We start from the raw sequence: 14796 nt of genomic DNA, 5'->3' as shown, positions 1-14796 counted from the left end.
GGAGCTCGGTCTGGGGTGTGTTAAGACCGCGAGCGCTGAGCTCGTGTTTGCAAGAGCAGCGGGGACGCTGATGTAAAGTGGAAACACAGAGCTGCCTCACAACCGCCTCAGTGGAAGGGGCCACACCAGGGAGGGCCCGGAACGGGTGACGGAAGCGCCTGGCCTGCTGACCACCATCCTTCAGGACCCACTCTCTTCAATGGCACAGCAAAATTAACAGAATAGAATCCTTGCCTTGCATTTCGCGAACAACATGAAAGGAACGCATTCCCTCCATATTTTAAAAACCCATTCCCAGGGGCTCCTGCGTGGCTCAGTCAACTGAGTCTTTTTTGTTTGTTTGTTTATTTATTTTGAGAGAAAGAGAGAGAGCACACAAGCAGGGGAGAGGCAGACAGAAAGGGAGAGAGAGAATCCTAAGCAGGCTCCACACTCAGCAGAGCTGAGCTCGAATGGGGCTCGATCTCATGAACCACGAGATCATAACCTGAGCGGAAATCAAGAGTCTGTTCCTCAGCCGAGTCACCCAGGAGTCCAGAGCCTCTGACTCTTGGTTTCAGCTGAGGTCATGATCCCAGGGTTGTGGGGTTGAGCCCCGCGTCGTCTCCGAGGCGAACGTGGTGCCTCCTTGTGATTTTCTGCCTCTCCCCTGCTTGCACACGCTCTCTCTGAAATTAAAAAAACAAACAAACAAACAAAAAAAAACAAACTTGTAAATTTAAAAAGTAGTAAAAGTTTAAAACTGAGCTCGAGTTCCAAGTAGAATGGATATACATTTAAAAAGACCTAAGACTTTCTTTTCACCCCCCAACACCCTACCTACCGCAGTGCCAGCGACCCTCGTGCCCGCACTGCATGGTCCGCGCTCGCAGGACCACCAGGGAGGAGAAAGCCGCAGCCGGCGCTAGCCGAGCCTGCGCGCGCGCGCGTGGGGGGAGGAGTCATTGTCCCCACGGTCCCCTGGGAGCCAGCACTTCACCACGCGCGGCCCCAACCGGCTCGCCTAATCTGTGCAGTCTCGCTGGGCTGGGACAAGTGCCTTGTGGGGCAGAGACTACAGAGCCCAACATCAAAGCGCCGGCAGGGCTCGCTCCTTCTGGAGCTCTGATGGAAGCTCGGTCCCCTCCCGACCCTCCCAGACCTCCCAGCCCCTTTCGGCCCCTCCCAGGCAACCCCCCTGGCTTCCAGCCCGTCTCCACCTTCCCACCTGCTTCCAGCCCCTCCCAGCATTCCCCGCCCCGCTTCCAGCCCCTCCCCCCCGTTCCCAGCTCCTCCCCATCGCTCCCAGCCCCTCCCAGCATCCCCCCCCTCGCTTCCAGCCGGTTCCCACCCTCCCACCCGCTCCCAGCCCCTCACCCCCTCTCACCTGCTCCCAGCCTCTCTCAGCCCCTGTTGTGGCCCATCCTTGGTGTCCCTCCCCTCTCTGCCTCCATTGCCATGTGGCCCCGCTCCCCGTGTGTCCTGTCTGTGGGTCTTTTCTTGCAAGGACCCAGTCATTGAATCAGGGCCCATTCCATCTTAACTAATTGCATCTGCAAAGACCTATTTCCAACTAAAACCATCTTCTGAGGTTCCAGGTGACATGAATTTGGGGGTATGCTGTTCAGCCCACTGCAGCACCCCTGAAATGGAGAGTCCAGCCGGGTCCCACAGGAAGCGTGCGGTCAGCCGGGCCTGAGCAGGTGTCCTAGAAGAGAAGGAAGGAGAGAAGGCAACAATTGGGGCAGTCCTGGAATACTGCCTGTAGGAGGCAAGGCTGCATCTGGCCTTCCCGGAGAAAGGGCAGTGCGGGTAGAGACAGGAGAGGACCCCTCACAGCAGGGACACCCCGGGGAGAGTGGAAGCCCTGAGATAGGAAGTGGGCCAGGCTGCGGGCACGGCGAGGAAGGTGGGGGTCCAGGACACCCTCCGGGAGCAGCAGGTCAGTGTCCGTACACAAGCAGAGTCCGGCCCAAGAGGTCGGGCCACAGTGACGGGAGGCCGGCCCCCCTCCACGGTCCCCATCCTGCTTGCTGACCCCACAGGCAGGAAGAGACGTGGTCTGTGACCCCCGAGCCAGGAGAGGGACAGTCCTTGGCGGCAGGTGAGGGGCCGTCTAGGCTCCTGACCTTCCCTGCAGCCACCCTCCTGCTCGCTCTGCCCCTGAGCCCCTCGAGCTGCCCCCACTGCCCCCCACTGCCCCATGGGGCATACACGCCACCCGGTGTCACCGCCTCCTGCTCTCTGCCTGGGTTCTGGCCCCTTCCCAATCCTGCGGTCCCCACGCCCTCCCCACTGCCCTGGGAGGACTCCCCACAGTCCTGCACCAAGAGGCCCAGATGGTCCGAGGGTCTGCCTCTCTCAGCTCCTGTCCACCTCGGATTCCCGTCAGTACACCTGAGCCTCACTGGCCATGGCCTCGGGCAGTGACTCCCTCCCAGGGCCCTGCCCGACCTCGACCTCGGGGAGCGGGCGGCGACCTCTGGTTGACCTCGTCCTGGGTCCTAAAGCCCCATCAGTCGCGGAGGAGCACAGGCGGCCGGGGCACCCCCATCCTGAAATGGAGGCAGGGGACAAGAGCCAGAGCCGGAGAGCGGGAAGGAGAGAGACGGCGCGAGGGCTAAGCCGGCCTCCTCGGCCCTCGTGCTGCCCTCCCTCGAGGGCCATCAGGGAAAGGAGAGGCCTCCCCGGTGCCACGCGTGTGAGCGCGTGAGCGCTGCGCCGTGACCCCCGCCTTCTCGCCCCCTAACTGGAACAGAAGCGCCGCCGAGCGCGCGCCGGCAGCACAGCCACCGCCCGTCCCAGCTGACGGGGCTGCACGGCGGTCACAATGAGCGTCCGGAGAACCCGCTGGCAGAGCGGCCTTCCCGCGAGACTTCTGCATCTCGTACCCGCCAACTGTGTGCCGCCCACGTTTCGCAGCAGCGGACGCGGACGTGGGAGCAGCGTGCAGACTGAGGTGAGGTGGCCGCAGGGGTCTGCGCTCCCCTGACGGGGGTCGTGAGGCTGGTGGCGCTCTCTCCCCGCCCCTCCCTCACCTGACTGCTCCGTGGGAAACCTCTGTCCCTTCCTTCATTTACTGGAGGAGGCAGGGACTATTATGGGGCATGTCACCGCCGTGGCAACCGCGTGGTCTGAAGCGCTGGGAGAGGACAGACGGGAAGCGACGGGGACAGTACATCGATGGGTCTTGACGTGGCTGCACAGAGCCGGCCGCTGGGACGACTCGGGCTGGGGGGTGGGGGGACGGTTAATGCAACCCCACCGGAAGCTGACCCCAGGCGGAAAGCTGAGGAGGTCGCGCGACACGTGGGCCTCCGCCCGGCCAGGAACAAGCAAGCCTCCTTCCGGGGACTCTGTGCCGCCCCGCCCCTCCCAGGCCCCGCCCTTCCCAGGCCCCGCCCCACACGGGGGCGCCGTGCCGCCCCGCCCCTCCCAGGCCCCGCCCCGCACGGGAACGCCGCCCCGCCGCCCCATTGGCACACTGCGCGTCTCTGGTGGGGCAGTGTCCACCGAGCCCCCAGTGTCCCAGCAGCTCCCCGCCGCGTGAAACATCAGGAATAAAACCCACACGTGTTATAAAATCACTAAGGACTCTTCAGTACAAGAAGGTCCGTCCCCTGTCCCGTTCTGGGGACACATCGTTACCCTCCTGCACCGGGACGATGGTCTTTCCCAGTGACGGGAGTAGCAGCTGACACCTCCTGAGTCTGGCCCGTGTGCCCGGGGTTAAGTGTGCAGGCGGAGAGGCCGACGAGGGGGTCCCGTCGTCCTCTCCACTTCGCAGAAGAGGAACAGCCCCCGAAAATTAAATCACTTTGTGAAGTCGCAGTTAGTGGGGGCAGAGGGCCGCCCGGTCTCCGGCTGCCGCGGTCCGCGCGTGGACGCCCCTGGCCGGGGGTCCGGACCCGCCTGTGGCCCCGAGCTCGCTAGCTGTGCCCAACTCCGGGCGGCCTCTGTGAACCACCGAGCTTTTTGGAACAGCGCCCAGGAGAGAGTGGGCCTGCCCGGCTCCCCTCCTGGTCGGCTTGCCCCCAGCCTCTGGCTGGTTCTCTGCCGAGGGTCCCAAACAAAGCAAGAGGCAGCCCCTCTTGGCCTCCCTACCATGGCCTCCCCACGTGGCCCCTCCACGTGGTCCCCCACCTGCCTCACCACGGTCTGGGCAGCTGAACTTCTTACATGCCAATTCAGGGCTCCCAAGAGGGTAGGCATGGAAGCTGCCAGACCTTCTGAGCTGCCACAGTGTCACTCCCGCACCTTCCTTTGTTTAGGGGACTGTGTCCTGAGAGGCTGAACGTGCCAGGACCCAGGGCCCCAGACTGACCTCGAACCCTCCCCACTGTCCCTCCCCTAGACTCACAGGTTTTCCCTACATGCCTGGGACGCGGCGGTAACACGACCGACCGGGCTTCCGGAGGGCTGGGTTCTGTTTGGCGAGCTTTCCAGACACGGGTCCTCGCCAGGAAGCTCCTTCTAGCTCAGCTTTCCTGTAAACAGACACGAGGGAGGAAATCAACGGGCTCAGGGAGGTGAGTGCAACCACATCTCCTAAGGGGTCCCTCAGCACCCTCGACTCTGGCCAGATCCTAAGTGGGAGACTGGCGAGACCTCTCAGGAGCCTGGGTGGGCGGGCGGTGGGGTGCTGCAGACGGCCGCCCTGGGGTCTTCCCGGAGCGGCTCTATCGGGGGCTAACTCAGAGGTGATCACTCGGGAGCGCTCCAGCTCCGTGCACAGTCTGGTGGGCGCACGTGAAGGACCCGCCCCGAACGTCCTGCCCGCCCAGCCCCACTCGCACCCAGACACTGGTGCACACGTACGTGCACACACATGCACCCACACTGGCACGTGCACAGAGTAGCACGCTGTGAAGCAGTAAGTCATGCAGGTGCTGAAGCAGGAGTTACACGGGGGACCCCGGGCAGCCCCCCCGCCACACAAATCCCCCCTGCCTGCTGCCCAAGGGCCCCTCCTGTCAGCCCCAGCCAGAGCCCCAGGCCCGACTTTGGTTGCTGCCGCTTGGATCGTGGGCTCCAGACAGGGGAGGGCGGCCGCCAGCTCTGAGGCGCGACCCAGTCAGCAGAGCAGGGCCAGGGTGCGTCCCCTCCCGTCATGGCTGGCCCAGAGGGCAGAGGTGGCTCTAAATGGGGACACTGGAGCTGTTAGCAGAAGACAGGACAGATACGGCCGGGTAAATGCAAGGGCTGTCCACGGGCCACAGCACGAGACAGGACGGCATGGTGCCCCCAGGAGCTAACGAGACTCCAAACTGCCTCTGGGTGAGCACCGCTCGGCTTTGACGCTCGCTGTGTGACCCGGGGCAAGTTACTCACCCTCTCTGTGCCCGTTTCCCATAGGTAAAATGGGGGCAATGACATACGTACATCTCGGGGACGTGTGGCTGTGCCTCTGTGTCATTAGCACTACAGCAGAAGCTTCCTCTGACCAAGGACAAAAATCCACGTGGCAGATCCGGGGGGCCGAGGCCTCAGACGCTGCTGACCCCCAGAAGACCCCGGAGAGACCTCCTCCTGACTGGGGCGGCTGGAGAGGTGGCAGTGGCCTGGGGTGGGCAGCCCCCAGGAGCATCCTCCAGGCCTCAGGCCTGCTGGTCCCAGCTCGGTGTCCCCTTTACACCTAATTAGATTTCCTTGTAAAGAGATAAAGGCTGTTACTTTGTATCAGCACATCTTCCTCTGCAGGACCGAGTTCCTGAGAGAGGAGAGACAGGCAGGGAGATGAGGGGAAGAGCCGGCATGGGTAGACTCCGGAATAAGACCCTGACAGGCTCAAATTGATTCTGCAGCCCGGTAAAATTGAGTGCAGAGGGAATTGGATTTGTGCCCTGTTGAATGTAACTGCCTCTTGCTGTCTATACCAGAAGCTGTTAAAATGGTTATCTTTAGAGGTGTGTGGAAATTGTGTGCGAACAGACCGGTGAACCATCCTGGGGCGCAGGCTTCCTCCGCGCACGCAAAACGGCATCGTTGTTCCTAGTAACATCATAAACACCTTGCGCTTGTAATGTAAGCAGAATCAAGGCTCCCGGCAACGTCTCCAAGCGTGGGGTCACTGGGGCTTCTGGGGGCTCCGGAAGCAGGCCCTTGGGCTGCCGGTCCCGGGCGGCTGGTGGGCTGCGGGGTCTCACCTCCCCCCCAGCCTGGGGCAGGGAGTCGGGGGCGGGGGGGGGGGCGGTGGGGGGAGTGCTTCACGTCTCCGCATTCATCAGCCTGGACCCGGGACAGGCTCAAAAGAGGACTTGCTTCTCCCTCGGGACAGAGCCCAGGGGACTCTCGCAACCTGGAACCCTCGCTCCTGCCTCTCCCCGCCCCACCCTGCCCCGTCTTGCCCTGTCCTGTCAAACCTCCTCCCCCGGGTCCCACCCCGATCCCCTGTGCCCATCCCCCAGGCCCCATCTGCCTCTCGTTGTGTCTGACGGATGTAGGAGTAAGGAGTTCTGAGCCTTCCCGAGAAACAGCCCTGTGCCCACTGTCTCCAAAGCAGTCTCGAGAGGCCGACCCCACTCACGCTTGGGAAGCGCCCCAGTCCCGCTGGGCTGGGCTGTGCCTCAAGCCACCGCCACCATGATCCCACATGTCAAAGGTGCACCCTCACTCCCTGTGTGTCCAGGGTGGGGCAGCAGAGTTCACGGGGCGGGGGGGGGGGGGGCACTGGGAACCCCGGCAGACATACCTCTCAGCCACCAGCACAGGAAACCCCGCGAAATGGCCTTTAAAGGTCACTGGCCAAAGCGGGTCTGGAACAGGAGGCCAGGTTCTCTGTGCACGGCTGGGAAGGCTCACAGGTGTGCCTTCCGGATCACTTAATTCTGCTCACCGTCCCTCCTGTCTCCCCGGCGGGTCGGCCCCGTATTTCAGCCCTACCGAGCCGGGGCCTCTGGGGGACGCCTGCTCGGGAGGCCCCTTTCCGGGCCTACGAGGGACCCCTCTCATCTGAGATGGATTCCTCCGCCCGCTCCGTGTCACCCGCAACGTGCTGCTGGCGCCTCCAGCGTCCCAGAATGCACGTGGGCCAGCCGCGGTGTCCAGGGGGCCATCCACGCCCTGTCGGATCTGGCCAGACTCGGGGAATCTGGAAATCTGCCAGCGTCCCGGCGTCGGGCGGGACAACGTTTGGAGCCTCGTCCCCTCTCGCTCTCGCTCCACACTGGCAGTTCCCGTCTGGTCTGGCTCCTCCTCGCATCTTGGCCAACGCAGGCGACGGCCGCGGGCACCTTCCTCCCCGCTTTTCCCAAGGGCTGCCGTCGTGCCGGGCCTGCGGCCTGGCTTCCTCCCTGCACGTGGGCCCCCGCCACGCGGTTCTCGCGGCGGGCAGGGCGGCCTGCGCCCCGCGGCACCGAGTGACCCCCACACATAGGTGACCTGGCACGGCAGGGGCTGCTTCTCACTCTAGCACGGCGGGCCCTGGGGGGCTCGTGCGCTCAGGGGCCAGGCAGGCAGCCGCTCCTGTCAGCACATCGTGATTTTCTGCGGAGAAGATAGGGAGGGAGGGCTGGGATGCTTGTTGCAAAGGGCTCCCGTCCGCACAGGACAGCGCGAGGGACGCAGAAGACCCGCCGGGAGGCGGCCGCCTCGGCCCCGCGGTCACAGGCTGCAAGGGCTCCGACCACCCAGTTGGTGTGGGTGTCCAGGTGCCACTGGGTCCGGCCCCCTCCTTCCTTTCGGTTTCTCCCCGGGGCGTCATGGGAACAGAAACACGCAGGGTAGGCCTGTGGATTAAGTTTCCTCCAATATGCTCAGAATTTCGTCTGCATCCCGTAGGACACGGAGACTGAACCCAATAAGTACGTGTGCGGGTGCCTTGGGTGGCTCAGTTGGTTGAGCGTCCTACTCTTGATTTAGGCTCAGGTCGTGTCTCAGGGTCGTGGGTTTGAGCCCTGCGTCAGGCTCTGTGCTGACAGCAGAGATTTTCTCTCTCTCTCTCTCTCCTTCTCCCTCTCTCTCTCTCTTTCTCTCAAGATAAAAAATAAATGCATGTGGAACACCTGATGTCAGCTGAGCCCCAGAAGTTGGTTTCTGCTGGGCTGACTGGATTCAGCCTCTGTCTCCCTGTTCATTCAACAGACATTTACTGAGCGTCTGCTGACCCTGGTCGGGTGCAGCCGCGGGGGGACTGGGCACGCACGGAGAACCGCCTGCCATTCCGGCACAGGGCAGGGAGGCAGAAGGCAGTGCGGGTGCCGACGGATGCCATGGGGACCAATACGCAGGGGAAGGAAGACGGTGATGGCCCGGAGGGGGAGAGGGAGCCAGCTACTCGCACATCTCGGGGAAAAGCATCCCAGGCAGAGGGAACACCCAGTGCCAAGGCCCTGAGACGGAAGCACTTGGAAGGTCGAAAAACCAGAAGGCATGGCGCGGCTGGAGGGGAAGGGGCACCGGGGGGCAAGCAAGCCAGGGACGGCGGCAAGGAGGACTCTGCTGGGGTCTGAACGGGCACTGGGCTGTGTGAGAAGTGAGTAGTCGTGTCTGGAAGCTGCCCATTGCCGTGTAGCAAGTGACCTCGGACCAGCAGCTCCCATGCCTGTATCTGTTGGGACTACCGGGTCCTCTGGCTCAGGGTCCCTCACGGGCCGCAGCTGGCGTCGGCGGGGCCGAGGCCCGTCTGAAGACTCCCCGGGGGAGGGACCCCCATGCGAGCTTACGCACAGGCCTCGAAGCAGGATTCAGCCGGACCCCATCCTCGGTCCCCTGTCTGAGGGCCTCTCCCGGAGGCCTCTGTCAAGGCGGCGGCTGCTGGCTCCATCAGACGGAGGAGGCAGAGCAGGAGGGACAGACAGACAGAAGCCAGAGTCTTCATACCCTTAAGGGACTCCCATCGCGTTTGCCTTCCGGTCATCGGAGGCGAGTCCCAGCCCCACTCAGGGACCAGCACCAGCCAGGCCCAGGCAGCAGGAGCCTGGGGGCCGGTGGGTGTCCTGGGAAGAGGCTGGATTTGCACACTTTTTTTTTTTTAATATTTATTCATTTTTAGAGAGAGAGAGAGAGAGAGGGTGTGAGCGGGGGAGCAGCAGAGAGAGGGAGACACAGAATCCGAAGCAGCTCCAGGCTCCGAGGTGTGGGCGCAGAGCCAAACGCGGGGCTGGGACTCACGGACCGTGAGATCACGACCTGAGCTGAAGTCAGAAGCTCAACCGGCTAAGCCACGCAGGCGCCCCTGCCCCCCTTTTTTCTTCTTAATGTTTATTTATTTTTGACAGAGACGGAGAGAGAATCCCAGGCAGACTGTGCTGACAGTGCAGGGCCTGGTGCGGGGCTCAAACCCACGCACGAACTGAGAGATCATGACCTGAGCCCAAACCAAGAGTGTGGATGCTTAACCGACTGAACCACCCAGATGCCCCTGGATTTGCACACTTTTTGAAAATGCTGGGGGCGCCTGGGTGGCGCAGTCGGTTGAGCGTCCGACTTCAGCCGGGTCACGATCTCGCGGTCCGTGAGTTCGAGCCCCGCGTCGGGCTCTGGGCTGACGGCTCGGAGCCTGGAGCCTGTTTCCGATTCTGTGTCTCCCTCTCTCTCTGCCCCTCCCCCGTTCATGCTCTGTCTCTCTGTCCCAAGAATGAATAAACGTTGAAAAAATGAAGAAAAAAAAAAGAAAAGAAAGAAAAAGAAAATGCTGGAAAAAACAGGATCTTTGGGCCAAGGGACCAAGAGAGACGCCTTGGTTTTCGGCCTGGTGATGGGGCCGTGCCGACCTCAGATGGGGCTGACCAGCCCCACCCACATGGGGCCCCTCAGCAGAAGAGGGAGGTGAGGAGGGAGGGGGTAAAAACCCAAGACCCAGAGCCCCCAGCACAGACACCTCAGGGCAGACGCCCACCGAATGCCTGTTACCTGCGAGCCGTCCCTGACCTGTCCCTGACCTCCAGGCCACAGTCCCTGCAACTAAACTAGCCAATCGCTGCATGATTGCAGCCGCTTTGCCTCGGAGGCGCCCGGGTCCCTGAACCCGCCAACCCTCCCATTTAATCCTCTTTAAGACTGGAGGCAGTGGCAGGGCCAGTAATCAGGTTAGGGACAATATCCCACTGCTCAGGGCAATGGTGGGGGTGGGGTGCCAGAGACTAGGTCCCTGCCCTCTGTTCACCCGGACACGGCGGCTATCCTGCTCTGCCCGTGACCGTGACCGTGACCGAGAGGGGATCTGGGGCCGACAACTGGCTTCCTTCCGTACCTTCCTTGCAAAATAGTCCCGGACTGAGCGCCAAGTAGAGACACAAACACCTGACTCCAAAGACGAGATTGCAGGGAAACTGAGGCACCACAGCACCTCTCTGTTCTCCGGAGACCCAGAAAAGCAGAAGCAGCCCTTGGCCGGAGCAGCAGCCCCTGAGGGCCGTCACCCAGGAGGAAAGCCTTTTGTCCTTGGCGCCTGTGTGCCCCCCGGCCCCTCCCCACCTCCCTGTTCTGCAGGCCTGCTCTCCCTCACTGGTCACCTCCTTCCTGGACCGCCCGCCCAAAGCCTCCCGGTCACGTCTCAGAGCACTTGCCCCCCAGACTGACTTGTAATGAGCCTCCCCCTCCCCAGAGTGAAAGTCCTGGGGGGAGACTGGCCTGTGTGCCAGTCACGTCCCGACTCCCAGGATGGGAGTGAATGGGGGTGTGGGGGGCGTGTGGGGTCATGACGGGAGGAGGTCGAGGAGGTTGAGCGTGGCAGGAAACTCCCGCTGGGCAAGGTTGGAAACGCATCCTGAAGCCATTAGCACCTGTTCATGGACGCATGCCCAGCCGCCCACCCTGCCCCGCCCGGCCTGGCCCCTGGTCTGTCCTGTTGGCAAGCGGCTGCTGACCTCTGCACCCTGCGTGAAGAGTCGGCCCATCCACCGCCCGTCTGGAAGGGAAAGGCGGCCTGGAGAGGCGGGGAGCCCCCGAGCTGTGGCAGCAGGGACGTCAGCCCTTCCTCTGTGGGGCTTCTTCCCTGTTTGGGGGTCTGGGTGCCTACAGAGGCTCCCGAATTCTTCCCTACAGCTCCTGGGTGACAGTGCCCAGCACAGGAGGAAACGGAAAGTGAAGGAGCCTGGGGGGTCCTGAGACCCCCAGAGCAGGGCTTGTCCAGTCCACACCCTGGGCCTGGAGAAGCCACAGGCGTGCTCTGGACCGGGGACCTGGAATCCCCCTGTGCGGGGGCGGTGACCACCAGGTGGCAGTGTGGGACCGTCCCGCCCACCCCCCGCCTCTGAGCCCTGGCTCTGGGCTGGATGCCAAGGATTTGGAGGGTCCTCTGCGCTCCGTGTGGGCGCTTGGTTAGAGACCTCCCACACCAGACTTCGGGCAGCAGGGGCCTGAGGCAAGACAGGCTGACGTCCACGTATTCCTGGGCCTGGCACCCAGCACACCTGCTCACACCTGGGCGCACCTGGAACAACGGCCAGTCTCCACCTGCTTTTCTCTCTGTGCCGCAGACGCTTGTGCTGGGAACCGCCTCTCCATGGGGAGAGGCCAGCGTCCTGCTGAGGCCGCTCTGACAGCCAGCTGCCCCCGAGAGAGGAGCTTGACCCCAGCACGCAGCAGCTTCCCGCCCCCCGCCGGCCAGGCCCAAGTTCATGATACAAGTCAGCGTGCTCGTGGTTCTGCGCCACCAGCTTGGTGGTCTGTGGTGCAGCCGGGGGTAACGGGAGAGTGTCTGCCCCCGAGGGGCCTTGGGCAAGTCGCTGCCCCTCTGCGCACGTCTTCCACGTCTGCGCCCGTCCCACGGAGCGCCGCGCGGGTAAGTATGGATGTGTGTCCTGAGTCGGGTCGGATGGTGTCTCCCCAACATGCGTGTCCCCTGGGGTCCCAGACCGTGACATCATCTGGGAGATTTTGCAGATGCGACTGGTTAAGATGAGGTCATCCGGATGAGGGTGGGCCCTGAATGCGACGAGCGAGCGAGCGAGCGAGCGAGCGGCGTCTTACCGGAGGAGGAAACAGAAGCACAGAGGAGCCACCGCACGAAGCCAGAGGCAGAGGCGGAGGGAGGCGTCTACACGCGGGGGACAGCAAGGCCACCGTAGCGCCGGGAGCCGGGAGGGATGGGAACAACTGTCCCGGAGCCTCCAGAGAGAGCGAGCCCTTGATTTGGGGCTCTGGCTCCAGAGCGGCGGCCGGGATGCGCACACCAGTACGAGGGGCCTCGTGAGCCTGCTCTGCCACTCGTCCCGTGCCCACGAGGACCCTGCCACTCGACTCCGGCAAGACGAAAACGTGGACTTTGAAGCAGCAACGACAGACAGTCCCACCTGCTGCTGTGAAAGCACCTTCGTCCTCGGGTGGGGTGGGGGTGGGGGTAGATGGAGCTGTTCTCGTGCCGGTGGGCACAGCGCCTGGGTCCCACCACCAGTGGGGGAGCCACGCCCCAGACCAGCGCGTGGGGCGCAGGCTGCCCGGTGCCCTACACGGAGCCTGTGTCCCAGCGGGGAGGCTCGGCCCCTCGGGCAGGCGGCCCCCGGGGCCTCCGATTCCCGGGCGCACGGAGGGCCCTCGGCCGCCACCTGCGTTTCCAGAGCCAGCAGCTCAGAGGCCGCCCCCCACCCGCCGGGAGACGTTGCCAAGTGGGGCCCAGGGGGCTGGGCTGCAGCTGTTTGGGGGCTTTTCTTCCAGAGCAAGGCCTCAGAGCTTCAGAGCCTCACTTCCTCCCTGCTGCTGGGCGCCTCGCCAAAGGCATTTAAGAGGAGGCCCCGCCTCGCGACCTGCCCCCACCTCCACTGAACAGAGTACGGTTGTTCAGTCTGGGCCCAGACAGAGCCCCGCGGCAGCCGGGGGCCGGGCCCCGCGTGTGTGCAGCCGTGCGCTCGGGCACATTACCCACACATGGGCACACTCGTGTGCACAAGAGGAAGGCCTGCCTGGGGCGGGTCTTCCGAGGTCCAGGGTCGGGGCAGGTCCGGTCCTGCGGGCTCCTAGAGTCCGGGCGGAGGCTTCTCCCGGGGTGGGGGAGGGGTGGCCGATCTGTGCTGCCCCCAGTGCCTGCCAGAACCCACAAGTCCTCCTTCACAGGTTCCCCCCCCCCCCCAGCTTCCCTGGCCTCCCCGCTTCAGAGGCATCTGCCTCTACGGGGAAGCTCTGGCTGGAGGAGAGAAGGAGAGGAAATAGAGAACCCTCCGGAGCACGTGCGGGTTACAGCATCTTCCAGAGGGCTCCCTTGTCCTGTCCGCAGCCTCCAGATAGATCCCTGCGTCCTGCCCCAGCCCCCGGATGGCGGTGACAGCAGCCCTGTTCACCAGCAAACACTCCCCACTATGTGCTGCCCTTCGGAGTAACTTGATAACCTGCGCGGTCACTGCAGGGATGGGTTGACCATCGTGAACAATAGTGATTTGCCACATTTTTTGTGTTACGCTGCTGAGCTGTGGTCCTGGCTTGGGGAGGGGCTGGCAGAGCCGGGGGAACCCTGAGGGCTGAGTCATTAACGGAGTGATTAACAGTCCTCAGCCTGGTGGCACGAGATGGGGGGGGGGTGGCTTCCTGAGGTCTCAGGGTGGGGGCCCAGCTCCAAGCTGGCAAGGCATCAGGCGGGGGACTCCCGGAAGCTGACCTGAGGACGTGGGGCACCTCTGTCTGCCCTCCTCCCAAGCGGTGACCCCAAGTCCCCCAAAGGCAGATAGGATCCAGTGCTGTGGTTGGGGTATTCGGAGAGCACTTTCTGAGGGGATCTTCCCCGGACGTATTCCAGGTTTTGCCCCCAAAGCTGCAGGCTGTGGAGAGATGCTGGTCAACACGGGACCCACCCTACTGCCCAAGCCCTTCTCCACCTTAGGCCACCTTGCTGTTCAGGAAACGCTTTACGGCCGCATCTCCCGGCCCCCCTGCCCACCGGCTCCTGTGCTGACCGCCCAGTCTTGGCAGGTGTCCCCTCCCGGGTCCCCAGCCCACAGGGGGCTGGAGGAAGGAGTGCTCCCTGCCTGTCGCTTCCGGAGAGGTGAGGCTCCCGGCTCTTGCCTGTCTCTGGGGGTCCCTCAGCCTTGCCCGCACGTCTGCAAATTTTCGTGTATGACATTCCCTTATGTGAAGCCTGTTTCCTGCTGGTAGCCTGGGAGATACAGCGGCAGGAAGCGAGAGGGACCTCGCCACGGCCCCTGAAGACAGCCGTGAGCCCAGACGCACACGGGCCAGAGGCGAGAGGTCCTCCCGAGTCCTTTCCCTGAAACCCCCTCAGACGCCGGCTCTGCTCAGCACCGCCCACGCCGTGCCATTGGCAACAGCACCCAGGGCCCACACGGAAGCCGCACCATCACCACGGCAACGCCCACCGGGCACCGAACACAGTGCCGTGGACTGGCCGTGTAATCTGTGGGGCCCGGTGCAAAACTCAAAACATGGAAACGGTGCCGTCACAGGCACCAAATGAGAGGGTTTTTTTTTTCTCCCACAGCCTTCCTCCCTCCGTCCCTTTCTGCTCACAGAGGGTTTTCCACTTGGTATTTGATGCCGTTCTAACTAAATAAAACCGAAATTATAAGCACGGACTGTGCTGTTCCGTTACACCCTGTGACGCCAGTTTCAAATGCACGCGACAGAGCCTGTGATTCACAGCCGGCGTCACCGAAACCGCGTGCTTCGCGTCGTGCGGCTGGTCCCCGAGGGTGCCTCGACCTGCCACAGGGAAAGCACACACCCGTCCAGGGAAAGTCACAGGAGGAACGGGTCCCCCAAAGCTTGGAGCCTGTTGTCAGGATGCTCTCTGGGGGCTGTTGCCAAACAGCGAGATTTGATAGGAAATGTGAGGTTGGGCCAGGCCGGCAGGTCAGGGCCCGGTTGCCGTTGAGAAGAGTGTGTTCCTCAGGGGCCCAGAGGTGGGGCAGCCAGGCCACGGGGGGCATT

The 14796-nt window shown here is 63.3% G+C and overlaps 2 long non-coding RNA genes across 3 annotated transcripts; one reads left to right on the top strand and one right to left on the bottom strand.

The window, feature by feature from the left end:
• Positions 1-414: 414 nt before the first annotated feature.
• LOC121022757 (uncharacterized) lies at positions 415-3342 on the bottom strand. 2 transcript variants are annotated; one of them, XR_005787098.1, is made up of 3 exons: positions 2871-3342; positions 1367-1687; positions 415-668 (listed from the first exon to the last, which is right to left on the bottom strand). It is a non-coding gene; the product is annotated as an uncharacterized LOC121022757 (long non-coding RNA). The 2 variants fall into 2 exon arrangements; XR_005787097.1 differs by having other exon boundaries at positions 3018-3342.
• LOC121022752 (uncharacterized) lies at positions 2718-6580 on the top strand. The gene is made up of 4 exons (XR_005787092.1): positions 2718-2938; positions 4334-4508; positions 5335-6003; positions 6423-6580. It is a non-coding gene; the product is annotated as an uncharacterized LOC121022752 (long non-coding RNA).
• Positions 6581-14796: the final 8216 nt, after the last annotated feature.

The sequence above is a fragment of the Herpailurus yagouaroundi genome, unplaced genomic scaffold, assembly GCF_014898765.1.
Source record: "Herpailurus yagouaroundi ecotype Mexico unplaced genomic scaffold, PumYag 437, whole genome shotgun sequence".
In the NCBI taxonomy this organism is placed as follows: Eukaryota; Metazoa; Chordata; class Mammalia; order Carnivora; family Felidae; genus Herpailurus; species Herpailurus yagouaroundi.
Note: the sequence above shows the minus strand (reverse complement) of the source record. Positions and strands in the feature narration are given on the sequence as shown.